The sequence below is a fragment of the Adiantum capillus-veneris genome, chromosome 14 (assembly GCF_014529385.1).
Source record: "Adiantum capillus-veneris isolate H3 chromosome 14, ASM1452938v2, whole genome shotgun sequence".
NCBI classification, from domain to species: domain Eukaryota; kingdom Viridiplantae; phylum Streptophyta; class Polypodiopsida; order Polypodiales; family Pteridaceae; genus Adiantum; species Adiantum capillus-veneris.
Genome location: NC_140944.1, coordinates 38,806,870 through 38,819,238, shown reverse-complemented (window position 1 = coordinate 38,819,238; position 12,369 = coordinate 38,806,870). Strand labels below are relative to the sequence as shown.

Sequence of the window (12,369 nt, the reverse complement as noted above, 5' to 3'; positions counted from 1 at the left end):
AAGCTTTTAAAGTGGGATTTACAACTTAGGGATCTACAATTTTAATTTGTAAAAGGCGCTCTAGAGCTTAAAAATGTAGAATTTTTAAAGTGGGGTGTAGAGCATAGGGATCTAAAGATTAGGGTGTAGAGCTTAAGGTTGCTTTTTTAATTCAATTCACTATGCTTATGTTTTTTTTTAAAGCTTAGAGTCGTAGAGATTTTAAAGTGGGTTCTAGCCTTAGATCAAGGCCTAAAATTGACGCTTTTTTTTGTCAAGGGCTATTTTGCCTATCAAAACATGTGCTTTAAAAAAACTCATATCATTCGACATGCTAGAATCTCAAAATTGCCTATCATGTGTTTATATCTTTAAGTTAATAGTATATATGGAAAATTATATAAATTGATTGCATTACACAAAGCATATGAAAGGGTACTTGAAAAATTGCATCTCAAGAAGAAAATTTTATCAGGCCTGCCATGATTCCATACATTATGTTTGTGTTTATCCTATCAAAACACCACTTTGATACTCTTCAATCCTTCATCGCGATCAACATTTATGATGTTATTTGTAAATCACTTTCTCTATGGATCAATATGATTACCATCCTAGTAGTTTTTTGTTTCACTTTCATGTTCTTTATTAGTTTCCTTAATTTGGCAGGCCTTGTGATTTTATCACTTGTTCCACTTCTCCATTTCTCTCCGTGGGTAATGCTTCATCATTGTGTTGAGAGCAGTCTACAGCAGTAAATATTCTCTCAGTGTTTTGCATTGCAAGGCAAGCTTGCTAGGCACCCGCTCCGCAGGCAGAGAGAGAGAGAGAGAGAGAGAGAGAGAGAGAGAGAGAGAGAGAGACCTATTTTTGCAAAGTGGGCTTGGAGGCAACCCTGTCCCTCTCTCTTTCTCCCTCGTTGGCTGCGCCTGTCCCTCTCTTGCGCCTTCCACGAGCCTATGCACGCCGACCTCCTCTTGTCTGTCACACACTTCTTCTCCATCACGAGGTGTTGGACCAAGAGTGGATGGCGGCTGCAGTAGCTAATCTTGAGAAGCTGAATGACACGCTCAGAGCGGATTCTTGCGTTCTGCATTTGCTCGAATCTGATCATTTTGGCAAAGAATTCTAGCTTTCGGTATTCTACAGAGGAGGGGTCTGACTCACCTTTGCACCCGCTTCTTTGTCAAACAGGCAAAGACCATAACTATCATTGTGTCTCTCATTTAGCAGGAAGATTTCCTTAAATGTTGCAAAAATGGGCAATTGTTTGGGGAATCTTGCACATTATTTGCTCCCGCAGGCAGAAAATATTAATTCATGTATCACTCATTTCACAGAAGAAGTTCCTACAATGTTGCAGAAAAGGGTTAACAGTTTCTTTTCTTGCGGATAGGGGTCTTGAGCATTTCTAAGATACTGTTGGAAATTGGCTTGTATGTCATGGCTGTAACGACAAGGCGAGGTCTCCAGTTGGGAAGCTTTGTCATCGCATGTGCAGCAGGAACCCTTCTAGGTTGCTGTTTTTGGGTATGCAATCAATCTTTTTGGGGCTTTGAAGCTAAATGCCTACTCTCATTCATTACGTTGTGCTTATGGGTAGGCCTCGTGATTTTCTCACTTTTTTTCTACTTGTTATCTTTGAACCCATATGGTCCGAGTTGAGAGAAATTGCCATGCTGAGCGGATACCTTTGCTAGAGAGTATTTTTCCCTTGATTTTCCATGAAAGCTTGTGCATCTCGAAGTTTTGAAGCTTCGAGGTCCTTTGTTGATTTTCAAGAGAATTCATCCTTGATTCCCATATCGTAGAATCAAAAAATACTTTTAGCTTCCATAGCCCATTGGTGTCGGCCTTGTCGACTTCACCTACTCTGTCAGTCGTTTGCCACCCGGATGAACGGGGTGTGCACCCTCCCGTGTACAAAATTGGGGGGGAGGGGGGGGGCTCCAACCCTAAAGGGCACCACGTGTGAAAGAGAGGAAGAGAGATGGAATTGGACTACAACGCTGAACAGAGGAAGAGAGATAGTCGTTTCCATAGAGCTCCGGAGGGGCTGTTGTTTGCAGAAACATGAAACGCTACATTCTTCATGGAAATGTTATTAAGGCCAACTCCACCCAATTCTATGTAGGTCAAAAAGTGTGCCTTTCCATGTGGAAGAGGTCACTCCCACGGCCCTTCACCCTCTGTCGCGGCCCACATTGCTCGACCCAAGGGGCCATGCCCACGCCATGGTGGCTTGACAACATGAGAGAGAGAGAGAGAGAGAGAGAGAGAGAGAGAGAGAGAGAGAGAGCAAAGGAATGAAGATCGAGTGCCTCCATGCTTGAGAAGCTCCATATCTCCACTCTCCTCCCTACTCCATGGTTGTTGTGCTTCCCAAAGCTATAATACCAATATAAGAGACTAGGAATTGATGATATACGGTCCCTTCGCTTCCATAGTTGGAAATAGGACCAAAGGATGCAGATCAAGCATGCTTGTAGGATATGTTAAAATATTGTACATTGCAATGTTTTGTTCAATTCAAGATAAAGCTATGCTCGGCACTGGAATTATAAAAAGTTATGCCTAACATGGTGCACTTAAGGAGCTTATAGGCTAGAATGTAGCCACTTGGAGTACTTTGATCGTGATGAATGTGGTCAGAAATGGCTTGCTTGATATATAAGTCAAATATGGTGCTCTTGAAAAAATACAAAAGGTTCTTGGCGGCCACGTCGAATGTGTTGAATGAAGTGTATGTCAAATATAGTTGTGTATGGGAAGGTTTGGACTATTTTAACCGGATGTTATGGGAAGGACTTTCTTCAAATTCCTTTGCCTTGCACTTAGAAGCAAGGGGATAATGAGCCGGGGCTTGTTGGCGAAGCATGTTGAGCTAAGCAATGCTTTGGTCGGATTACATATGTGCTCGCAAATTCCGTGGTTGATATGTATGCTAATTATTTTGCATCTAAAAGTATAGTCGTGCTTGGCAATGGGATAAGTATGCCTAATGTGGTGCTCTTACAAAAGTCGATAAAGTTCTTAAAGGGTTTTTTATCCGGAATGTCATCACTTGGAATGCTTCGAAGATGGGGATTAAATCATGCTTGTGATTGTCGTGGTCAATATTTGGTCAAATGCAGTGCTCTTCAGAGGGAAATATCTTATGTCTAGCAATACATATTGGTTGGGGAAAGGACTTATTGGAGAATTCACGATGTGATTGCTAATCGGAGGTTGAAAGATTTTGTGCTTAGCATTGGCTTGGGTTATATGTAAATTGAAGGATAGGTTCTATGCATTATGCAGGAACCATAGCTTAAATGATGTTTTTTTCGTTGCCCTACTCAATATAAGGATATTTCTTTTGAAGCTGGTCGGAGCGTCATCACCACCTCTGCATGGAGTGTAAGAGTGAAAAGCCAACAAGAGCTGACATGTGGATCAAAGTGACATGCGGAGGAGCAAGTGAGGAGATTGAACTGTATTAAAGGGGAGTCTTGCATGTAGCACGATGGAGGCGAGAAACAATTGGCACAAGGCACTTTTAGATGCCTTCCCATGTAGGAAAAAATATAAACTTGCTAGATGATTCACTAGTTTGAATACACACAACTAGTAAAAGTGCAAACTAGCAACTGTGAGACTCTTTCTAATCTAGTAATTTTGTTACTATATGGCAAAAGACGATGCCATATAGTAACTAAGTTGCTAGATCTAGCTAGAAATTCTTCACTCACTAGTTCAACCTTGGTGTGTCAAACTAGTAACTCATCTAGCAACTTGAAAATAGAAGTAGGCAATCATCTAGTAAATTTCAATATCAAAGTAGTAACTAATGTAGCAAATATGAGTCTCAAAGTAGTAATTCATCTAGCAACTTGTCCAAACACTCAAACTTACAAATGAACAATCGAGCCAATATAGCACTTGGTACAACCTGCAACAAGACACAAACTCAAGTATCGTCGAGCCCCACACACACCCACACAACACGATGGTTAGATGTATTGTGTTCGGCTCACAATCAATTACATCGCCTTTGGCCTTTTCTATCAAGTCACAATACATTCACAATAAGTCCATAGATCAGCCTCAATATATCCACAATAAGCCCATATATCAACCTCAATACGGCTTCACTAGGGAACACTACATCCTTGGACAAAGATCCCGACATCACATACATCATCCAACTCCATACATCAGCCTCAACACTGCTTCAATAGACTGCAATACATATTTGTACAGAGATCCTGACATCACATACATCATCTTCGCGAGAAATCCAAATCTGGCTTCATCATGTTGTTACTCTCTCACCCCTTCACACACTTGGCCATACTCAGCTTTGCACTCTCATAGCCCTGCATCTTGATATAGAAGCAACCAAACAAACACACAATAGATCATTGGTGGCAAATGAGGAGCATGGCAGATCACATCCATGTGCGTCGACAACAACTGCTTGTAAGTACACATTTGGATAGTGTCTACATGTAGGCATGCATTAACATCCTGATGGAGATGGATTCCTTAATGTTCTTAAGTTTCTAGACATGAGATGCAGCACAAAACAAGAAATCACACATAGTCTCCTTTTCATCCATGGCCCAAACATGCCTGCACTCGCGTATACTAAATATCGCAAATCTTTCTTGAGTTGAATGCCTCCCATTGTTGAGCATGGAAAGCCTTGTAAAACTTTAGACTATCCAAAGTAGTTGTAAAATTCACAAATGCATAAACCAAATTGCATATGTTTCAACAATATCATGTGGAAGCATTACAAATGTTCAAAGCAGTTTTTCTTCTACAAAGGCAAAATTCCATCAGAACCCCAAACATGAAGTCGATACATGAAGTCGATGGGGAGATAGACAAATTCATAGGCAAACTTTGACTCACTTCCAAAATTTGGCTATTGTAGCTTGTACTCGATGTAGTGATGATCAAGAAACAACAAAAGCATCTGTTGTCTATTAAACGAATAAATTGCTAATGAGACATTTTCTCACTCATGTATGCCCAAGTAGCCATGATTAAGAACTGAAACTCCAACTTCCATGAGCAGGAAGAAATCCAATTCTCTGCTATGTTGAGTCCCCTATCAATCTACTAAAAAATGACTCATTATACATTTTACACACATCATCTGAGCAGAAGGCCTAGGTAAGCCAATAGTCATAGAGTTGAGGTGTGATGTGCCAAACAAAGAAATGGAGTCCCAAAGCTATAGAACCTAAGCAAAGAAAAAACTTTAAACTTGTGCACATGCGCTTTTCTTGCAGCTCAGAATGGGTATGCCCAAATCAATGTGGGTGCTTGTGAATATTTCACGAGTCATCTCTGTCGTTTTTAAAACTCTCGACACTCTCTCAGGAGTTATTCGCATTGACTACTGCACTCTTAGAAACACAACAGGGTAGAAAATAAGACATTGTGCATGTCAAACCTGACATCCAGGAAGGAAGAGTCATACCTCAGCCACGTCCCTGACTCCTTTCGGCTTATGTTGAGTTATTCGCATTGACTACTGCACTCTCAGAAACACAATAGGGTAGAAAATAAGACATTGTGCATGTCAAACCTGACATCCAGGAAGGAAGAGTCATTCCTCAGCCACGTCCCCGACTCCTTTTGGCTTATGTTGAGGCCACCTTGGCCGCCAGCGCCAAGCTTGCATCTTTCGTGATGATTAAAAAAAGGGAGAAAAAGGCAAAGGAGACAAGGATACTCTCACAAAGGTGGTGGTATTGTCAGCCTTGCCACAGAGGGTACCGACCTAGTAGCTTGCCTGATTATACTGTGGATGGGGTGCACCCTGCATACTGTTTGTTCACTGCTAGTTTTCATTTATGTGTAGAGATCTGCCAGACTATAAAAAAAGGATGCATACCGTTTCCCTCAAATGGGTCGTAGCCTGACTCGACGATGGCGTCCACATACAAAATTTAGAGAATTGCAGCTTGCATGACCTGCGCCGTGAGATTCGGAGCATAGGGATGTTCTTTGCAGTCCACCACAGTGCTCAAAATCTTTCGAATAGCGCACACGTTAGGGTCTACAGGTTTTGCACCTCTTCATCCGACCACTCTCCAGGCTCGGAGTTGAAGTTCCATGGCTCAACAAAAATAATAAGGGAAAATTACCAAAATACCCCTGTAATTTGTGGAAATTCCCAAAATACCCCTCAATTTTCAAAATTCCCAAAATACCCTTGTATCTATTTTGGTTGGATTGTTCAAGATTTTTTAATCTTTATTCCTTTTTTATAATTGAGATCCGTTAATGCATGCTTAACATGTAATTTGCCACAAATTACCTCACAAAAAAAGGCAATTATGTCTAAAGATAATGAACCAATTCATCTCCAAAGCCTACATAATCGACTCAAATTCTGTATTTAGCTTCTTATATTGATAAGCAATGAGTCTTCTTATGAAAAGTTACAAATTTTTTAATCTTTGGAGAAATTTAATTTCACAACCAGGGGTATTTTGGGAATTTTGGAAAATTTAAAGGGCATTTTGGGAATTTCTGACAAAATATTGGGGGTGTTTTGGGAATTTCCACAAATTAGAGGGGTATTTTGGTAATTTTCCCAAATTTAAATTTGAAGGTGAGAAACCTACAAATTTTAGAAAAATTTAGTTTACATTAATGCAAAAACCTTCAAATTTAGTCAATTTACCTCTAGTATTTCGACTTGCCAAGTTTTTGGATAAACGCTTTTTTTGAGGGCTGGCTCTCTCCTCTCTTTGGATAAAGATAATTGTGAACCATTTGGATTTCATACGATTTTTTGAGGTGACACATCAATAAGGAACTTTTTTACACTCTTAAGAAGGTTTGTTCACATCATTGAGCTCAATTCCAAGCTCCTCTTCAGTGCCTTCGTCTTGATATAAGAGTCCAGATCCATCAACATCATAACTGGGGTAATGCTTCAATCTTTTCGACCTGCTATTAGTTGCTTAGCTTCCCATCTCTTAGGTGAACTCATTCTCTTTAGTGGTTGTCTAGAAGATCCATTTTCATCTTTCCTCTATGATAATAATCCCAGAAATCCCTTTGCGACCTGCTAAAGGCTAATTCATACTAGAGGGATTAGATTCCTCATCAAAGAAGCTGCTTTTCACCAGTAGAACATTTTTGGCTAGTCGTGGGATAAAACACCAATGTACAATGCCATATACACCTTAGCAAAATGGTGTTGCTAAAAGAAAATGGTAAAGAGACTAGAGGTATGCCAAAATGGTTGGTGCTTACTTTATGTGACAGTAAATTGGATGCACCTATGTCTAATCATACTCCTATTGGATGCCTTGTTTATGTGTAAAATACGAGACCAGATATTTAGTTTGTAGTCTCACAGGTCAACAGATTTATGCATAGCCCACGATCTAGGCATTGGCAGGCTATTAAAAGGATCTTTTGCTACAATTGAGTGGCACTTTACATCTTGGGTTGTTTTATCCTTAGGGAGGATCGTTACCGCCAGATTTGCATGCTTTTTTGGACTTAAATTGGGCTAGTTGTTATGACACAGGACTATCCACAAGTGGTTTTTGTTTCATGGTCGGAAATTCATGCATATCATGGTTGACCAAGAATGTCAGGCCAAGGGCCATGGCCAAGGGCTAGGATACACATGCAATCAAGGGCAGCTATATTTAGGCAGCTAAGTGCCTATATTAGTGAGGTTGGGTGGAGAGTTGCATGTGCTATTTCCTACGGTCCTACAATGGTATCAGAGACATGCAATAGAATATCAAGAACCGTATGGGCTGAAAGCCATATGGTTGCACAAGCCATGCCTAGACTTCTCCATCTGCACGGCATCCAAATGAGAAAATTGACAACAAAATAGTCATGAAGAGGTTTGCAAACATTGTCTTCACCTCAAATATGCATGTTGCTGGTCATGGAGCACAATCTCTAGGGTTATGATTCCACTTGCGATTTACAAATCTTTCTATATGTGTTGCTAGTTATTATTCGCCTCTTCACAGTTTTACTTTCAAGGAAAGGAGTTCAAAATCTGCCAAGGGTATTCAATAAGTTGGCAGGATCTAACCAAGGGGTTTGGATTGCCAAGGCAACACCCAAGCTTACCGATTTAAATTTGTTATCCTCACTAATCTCTATTTTTAGTGTTTACCAAGTCAAAGGAATTTTGGTAATGTATCTTTCCAGGTGGAAAGATGCACTGGCCATCCAGGTAAGTGTACGGTATTTTCAACCTCATAATATCATCTGATTTGGTTCCATTTGATTTCCAAATAAGTTTGGTTAAGCTCTACACGTGGGATGTATTTGCGAGCATGCTTTCATCCACTTTGCTCTTTAGCCACATGACAAGGTCATGTAAGAGCACATAATTTTGGGGAAGATCATGACAAGCTCAATTGAGAAATTTAATCCTCCAAATAAACTACTATCATGTTCAATTAAGCCTTTTATATCACTAATTGAGCTAGTCTTGCTCTCAAGTATGTTCTTTATCTCTTAATTATCAAGATTCCTAACCGATTCATTAGTTAAGCTCTGTATCTAGCTGACTCTCTCTTAAGCAAGAACCCCTGAGTGATTTGTTTTTTCATTTGTAGTTGCTTCAATGTGGAATTTTTTTATCAAAGGGTTGCAAATCAAAAGGTATAATATTGACGTAGGCGTATAGCAATGATTTGTAATAGAGATATCATAAATCAATGTTTGAAAGCATGTATTGATTGACAACATCATTATGTGTCAATAATAGATTTTTCATTGTTTTTAGCAAGCAATAGTGTTCCAAAGCTTTGTTATTTCTCATAAATTTTCTCTAAACTTCATTCTTTACTCTTATTAACCCTATAATTATCTCTATCTAAACTCTTTTTCCTTGGTTTGAGCCTCTGAGAAGTATCCAATTACAGCAAGAAGCCCAACGCTTTCTCGATCGACTCCGAAGAACCACGCACTCCAATAATGCATGCTAATCTCCACCCATCCATTCCATTTATAGACCCTTGGCTTGCTAAATATAGCCCCCTGAACCACATGTACATCTCGACCCTTAACCTACTACCTGGTCCCACCTTAGGCCTAACAAATGGTAGTGCTAAATGTGTCCCATGATGCAAGCATAGAACATAGCAAGAAAATAGCTTTCGTTTCATCATCAAAATTGAGTTCCTTAAAAGTAAGTTGTGTAAACAAGTTGAAATTGAGTTCCTTAGATGGAAGTTGTGTAAACAAGTTGTTAATTTCATTCGAAGGTGAATTGAAATTGTTGCCCTCTATTATGTTCAAACACATAAGCTCTTTCATAAGAACTTTATATGAGGCACTCTTGCCATCCCAAACTGAGCATAATAAATTCCATAATTCTTTTGGAGTGTTTTGGTCCATAATTGTGAATAAAATAGACTCACCAAGGTGTAAGCGAATGGTTGCCATATCACGTATTATCAGTGTAAACACCCTCTTTATGCTCTTTCAATGGCACTACAGACCCTTACTGATCAAAACATCAAGCACAAACATCAAGCACATGCTGCTTTCATATTGTGAAGTTTGTGCCATCAAACTTTTTGATATAATACTTTTTTTTCTCAGGAGGTCCAACCATAACTGACTAGAGAAAATGCAAGAGGGTGAGACTAGGAATTTATAATGAAAATTCTTGTGAAGTTTTTGACAGAGTTTTCTTTGTATAAAGATCAAAATATCCATCAAAACTCAGTAAATCAATACACAAACCATAAAAGAGTGTTGGTAGGGCATCAAATTGCATATAGTGCTCAAAAAATTATCAAAAGACTTCCAACTTGGTATCGAGCATCAATACCTTTATATACATGTCCTATGGTAAGGCTACAAATAGGGATCTCCAAAAACCTAATCTACCTTTCACTGGGTAACCCGACCCCTAGTGCTCGAATTCAAAAAACCTCACGCAACAACCCTCACAAAAGTGCGTGTACCATGAGGGTAGAGTGTCTGGGTAGAGTACTCAATCAATGTCAATGTGGGAGTAAATCTCGATCGCTAAAGCATCAAAGAGTATGTGCCTATGATTTTTAAAAAAGAAAGCAAAAGGCGAATCAATTTAGATGTGATGAGTAAGGGCCATATTCAAAGGTGCAACTATGTTAGAACTGTCGTGCGAAGCAGGGAAAATCATGCAGATGTTGAAGTGAGGATGGTAACAACTGACTGCAGCGTGAGCACGATGAGAACAGGGCGGCATCAACAGTAGCTAGAAACAAGTTCTGGAAAAAAAAAATAAGTATAGAGGTCCTATGCAGACAACAAAACCAACATGACACATTGGTTAGCTAAATGTCCTTCAATTGTGTGGATTCAAGTTTGAATCTAAGTTCTTTTGTTGTACGCTGCTATCAGAAGAGGCTATGAACGAAAGGAATCTGGAAATATTCTAGTGCAATATGAAAATAAAGAACCCACTAGAGTGTGTTGCTACAATTCTGAACTGATTTGTTGCAAATATGTAGAAAGCATAGTGAGAATCTGGGGAAAAATAGACAAAGTTCTCCCTATAAATTGAGCAGTATCTCAAAAAATCTCACAAAAATCAGCATACACAAAACCTATGAAGCCAACTACGCTATGCGCATAAACAAAGATCCAATCTCTCACCCACAATTTGTCATACATCAAGTCAAATTGATAAAAAGATCTCCAAATATAATGGAGGGAACCAAAACAAATCGCTAGGTTGAGCAAAGCCCATAAATGTATCAGAGACAAAACCATCTCAAATCACAAATCCATATATAGGCATACACAAATCCATATATAGGCATACATAAACCACCAAAACTATGGCAATAAAGCTCACTCTCGCCCGAGTAGCTCTTCAAAAAACTCAATCTATCCATAGCATGTATACTTGTGAATCTGTATCACTTGTGACCTAGAATTATCTCAATTTGCATCCGCATATACATGCATAATTGAGAAGCACTAAATTAAGTGCTACAATCTCTCTAAAATCCCACACAATCTCAATGTGCATAAAATCACATCTAGATGTGTATCAATAAAAAATCCACATCCCAAATCAGCACTTGCATACACAAATGTAAGGTAAATCATCTTTTAAATAGAACCATAGTGTGACATACATATCTAGAGATACAAACTATTGAATACTCTATAATGTAGGAGTCCACCAATTATCAAAGCGTTTATGCATAGAAATTATTGTAGGTTACTACAAAAAATTTAGCGCTCACAACTTCAAAATTTGATATCACCAATGCGTTAAAAATTTTGAGAAACCCTAGTGTAGACACTTAGATCATATAGAGCTGAGTCCGAGTGTAAGAGATACACTAAAAGCAACACTCTGTGACTCAAGAGAACAAACATGTTGCTATTGTAGAAGCTGTAATTCTAAGTACATTTTAAAAATATAAAATCACTATCGCATCCATAATGTGCCAAAACAATAACCTAGACTTTTACATCATATCCAGCCAACTTTGTGACACTGATATGAAAAATATAGTGTTTTGGATCCCAAAAATGGCAAAAAACGAGTTGCAAAAAGTCTTGTTCATGCTTTTTCTCTACTCTCCATGACACAATGCAAGGTTGCAATCACCACTCCCCCTGTGCTTTGATACCACTTGTGAGGTGATGTGCCTTGTGATAATGCATTTACAGGGAAGGGGGGAAGAAAGAGAGTGCAGTGTTGGGTGGAGCTTAGTGAGGATAATAATACCTCATGCTTCTTATTCTTTGTATATGAATAAATAATAAGTTAGTGATGAGTTAGTAACTTAGTGGACATCCAGCCAATTGGCTTGCATCCCAACAACGCCATTATCATTAATAGATTGAACTGTAAATAATTTGGTTGATGTACTACATGTACCCAACATTACAGAGAACTTGGTGGCTATTGGGAAAATGGTTGAGCAAGGCTCACAAGCAAGCTTGCAAATTAGGTTCAACTTTGATGGTTTGTATATACATAAATACAAAAGAAATGGAAGGCTTTTTACACAAGATGAAAAGGTGGACAAAATATTCACTCTTTATGTAGATGTACTAGAGATTAAGGTTCCATGTTTGAAGAAGGATTAGGAGTTGTTGCAGGAAACCCTAACTTTACACATCTTAAAGTGTTTGGATATATCGCTTATCTGCATGTGCCGGCGGATGAGTTGCGCACAAAGTTGCACATGCTGGATGAGTTGTACGCAAAGTTGGACTCAAAGCCTAAAAATGTGTGTTTATTGCTTATTCCCTTGAGTAGAAAGTGTATAAGTGTTACAACAATGCCATTAGCCAAGTGAGGGTGACCAGGGATGTGATTTTTGATGAGTTGAAGAGTTGGTTTGCTAATGTGAAAAATGACTTTGGGGCTGATGTAAAGGAGAA

At 39.0% G+C, this 12,369-nt stretch overlaps 1 long non-coding RNA gene across 2 annotated transcripts; it reads right to left on the bottom strand.

Moving 5' to 3' along the window:
• Window positions 1-3,952: 3,952 nt before the first annotated feature.
• Window positions 3,953-6,091, bottom strand: LOC147442233 (uncharacterized). 2 transcript variants are annotated; one of them, XR_015190187.1, is made up of 2 exons: window positions 5,870-6,091; window positions 3,953-5,801 (listed from the first exon to the last, which is right to left on the bottom strand). It is a non-coding gene; the product is annotated as an uncharacterized LOC147442233 (long non-coding RNA). The 2 variants fall into 2 exon arrangements; XR_015190186.1 differs by having other exon boundaries at window positions 3,953-5,794.
• Window positions 6,092-12,369: the final 6,278 nt, after the last annotated feature.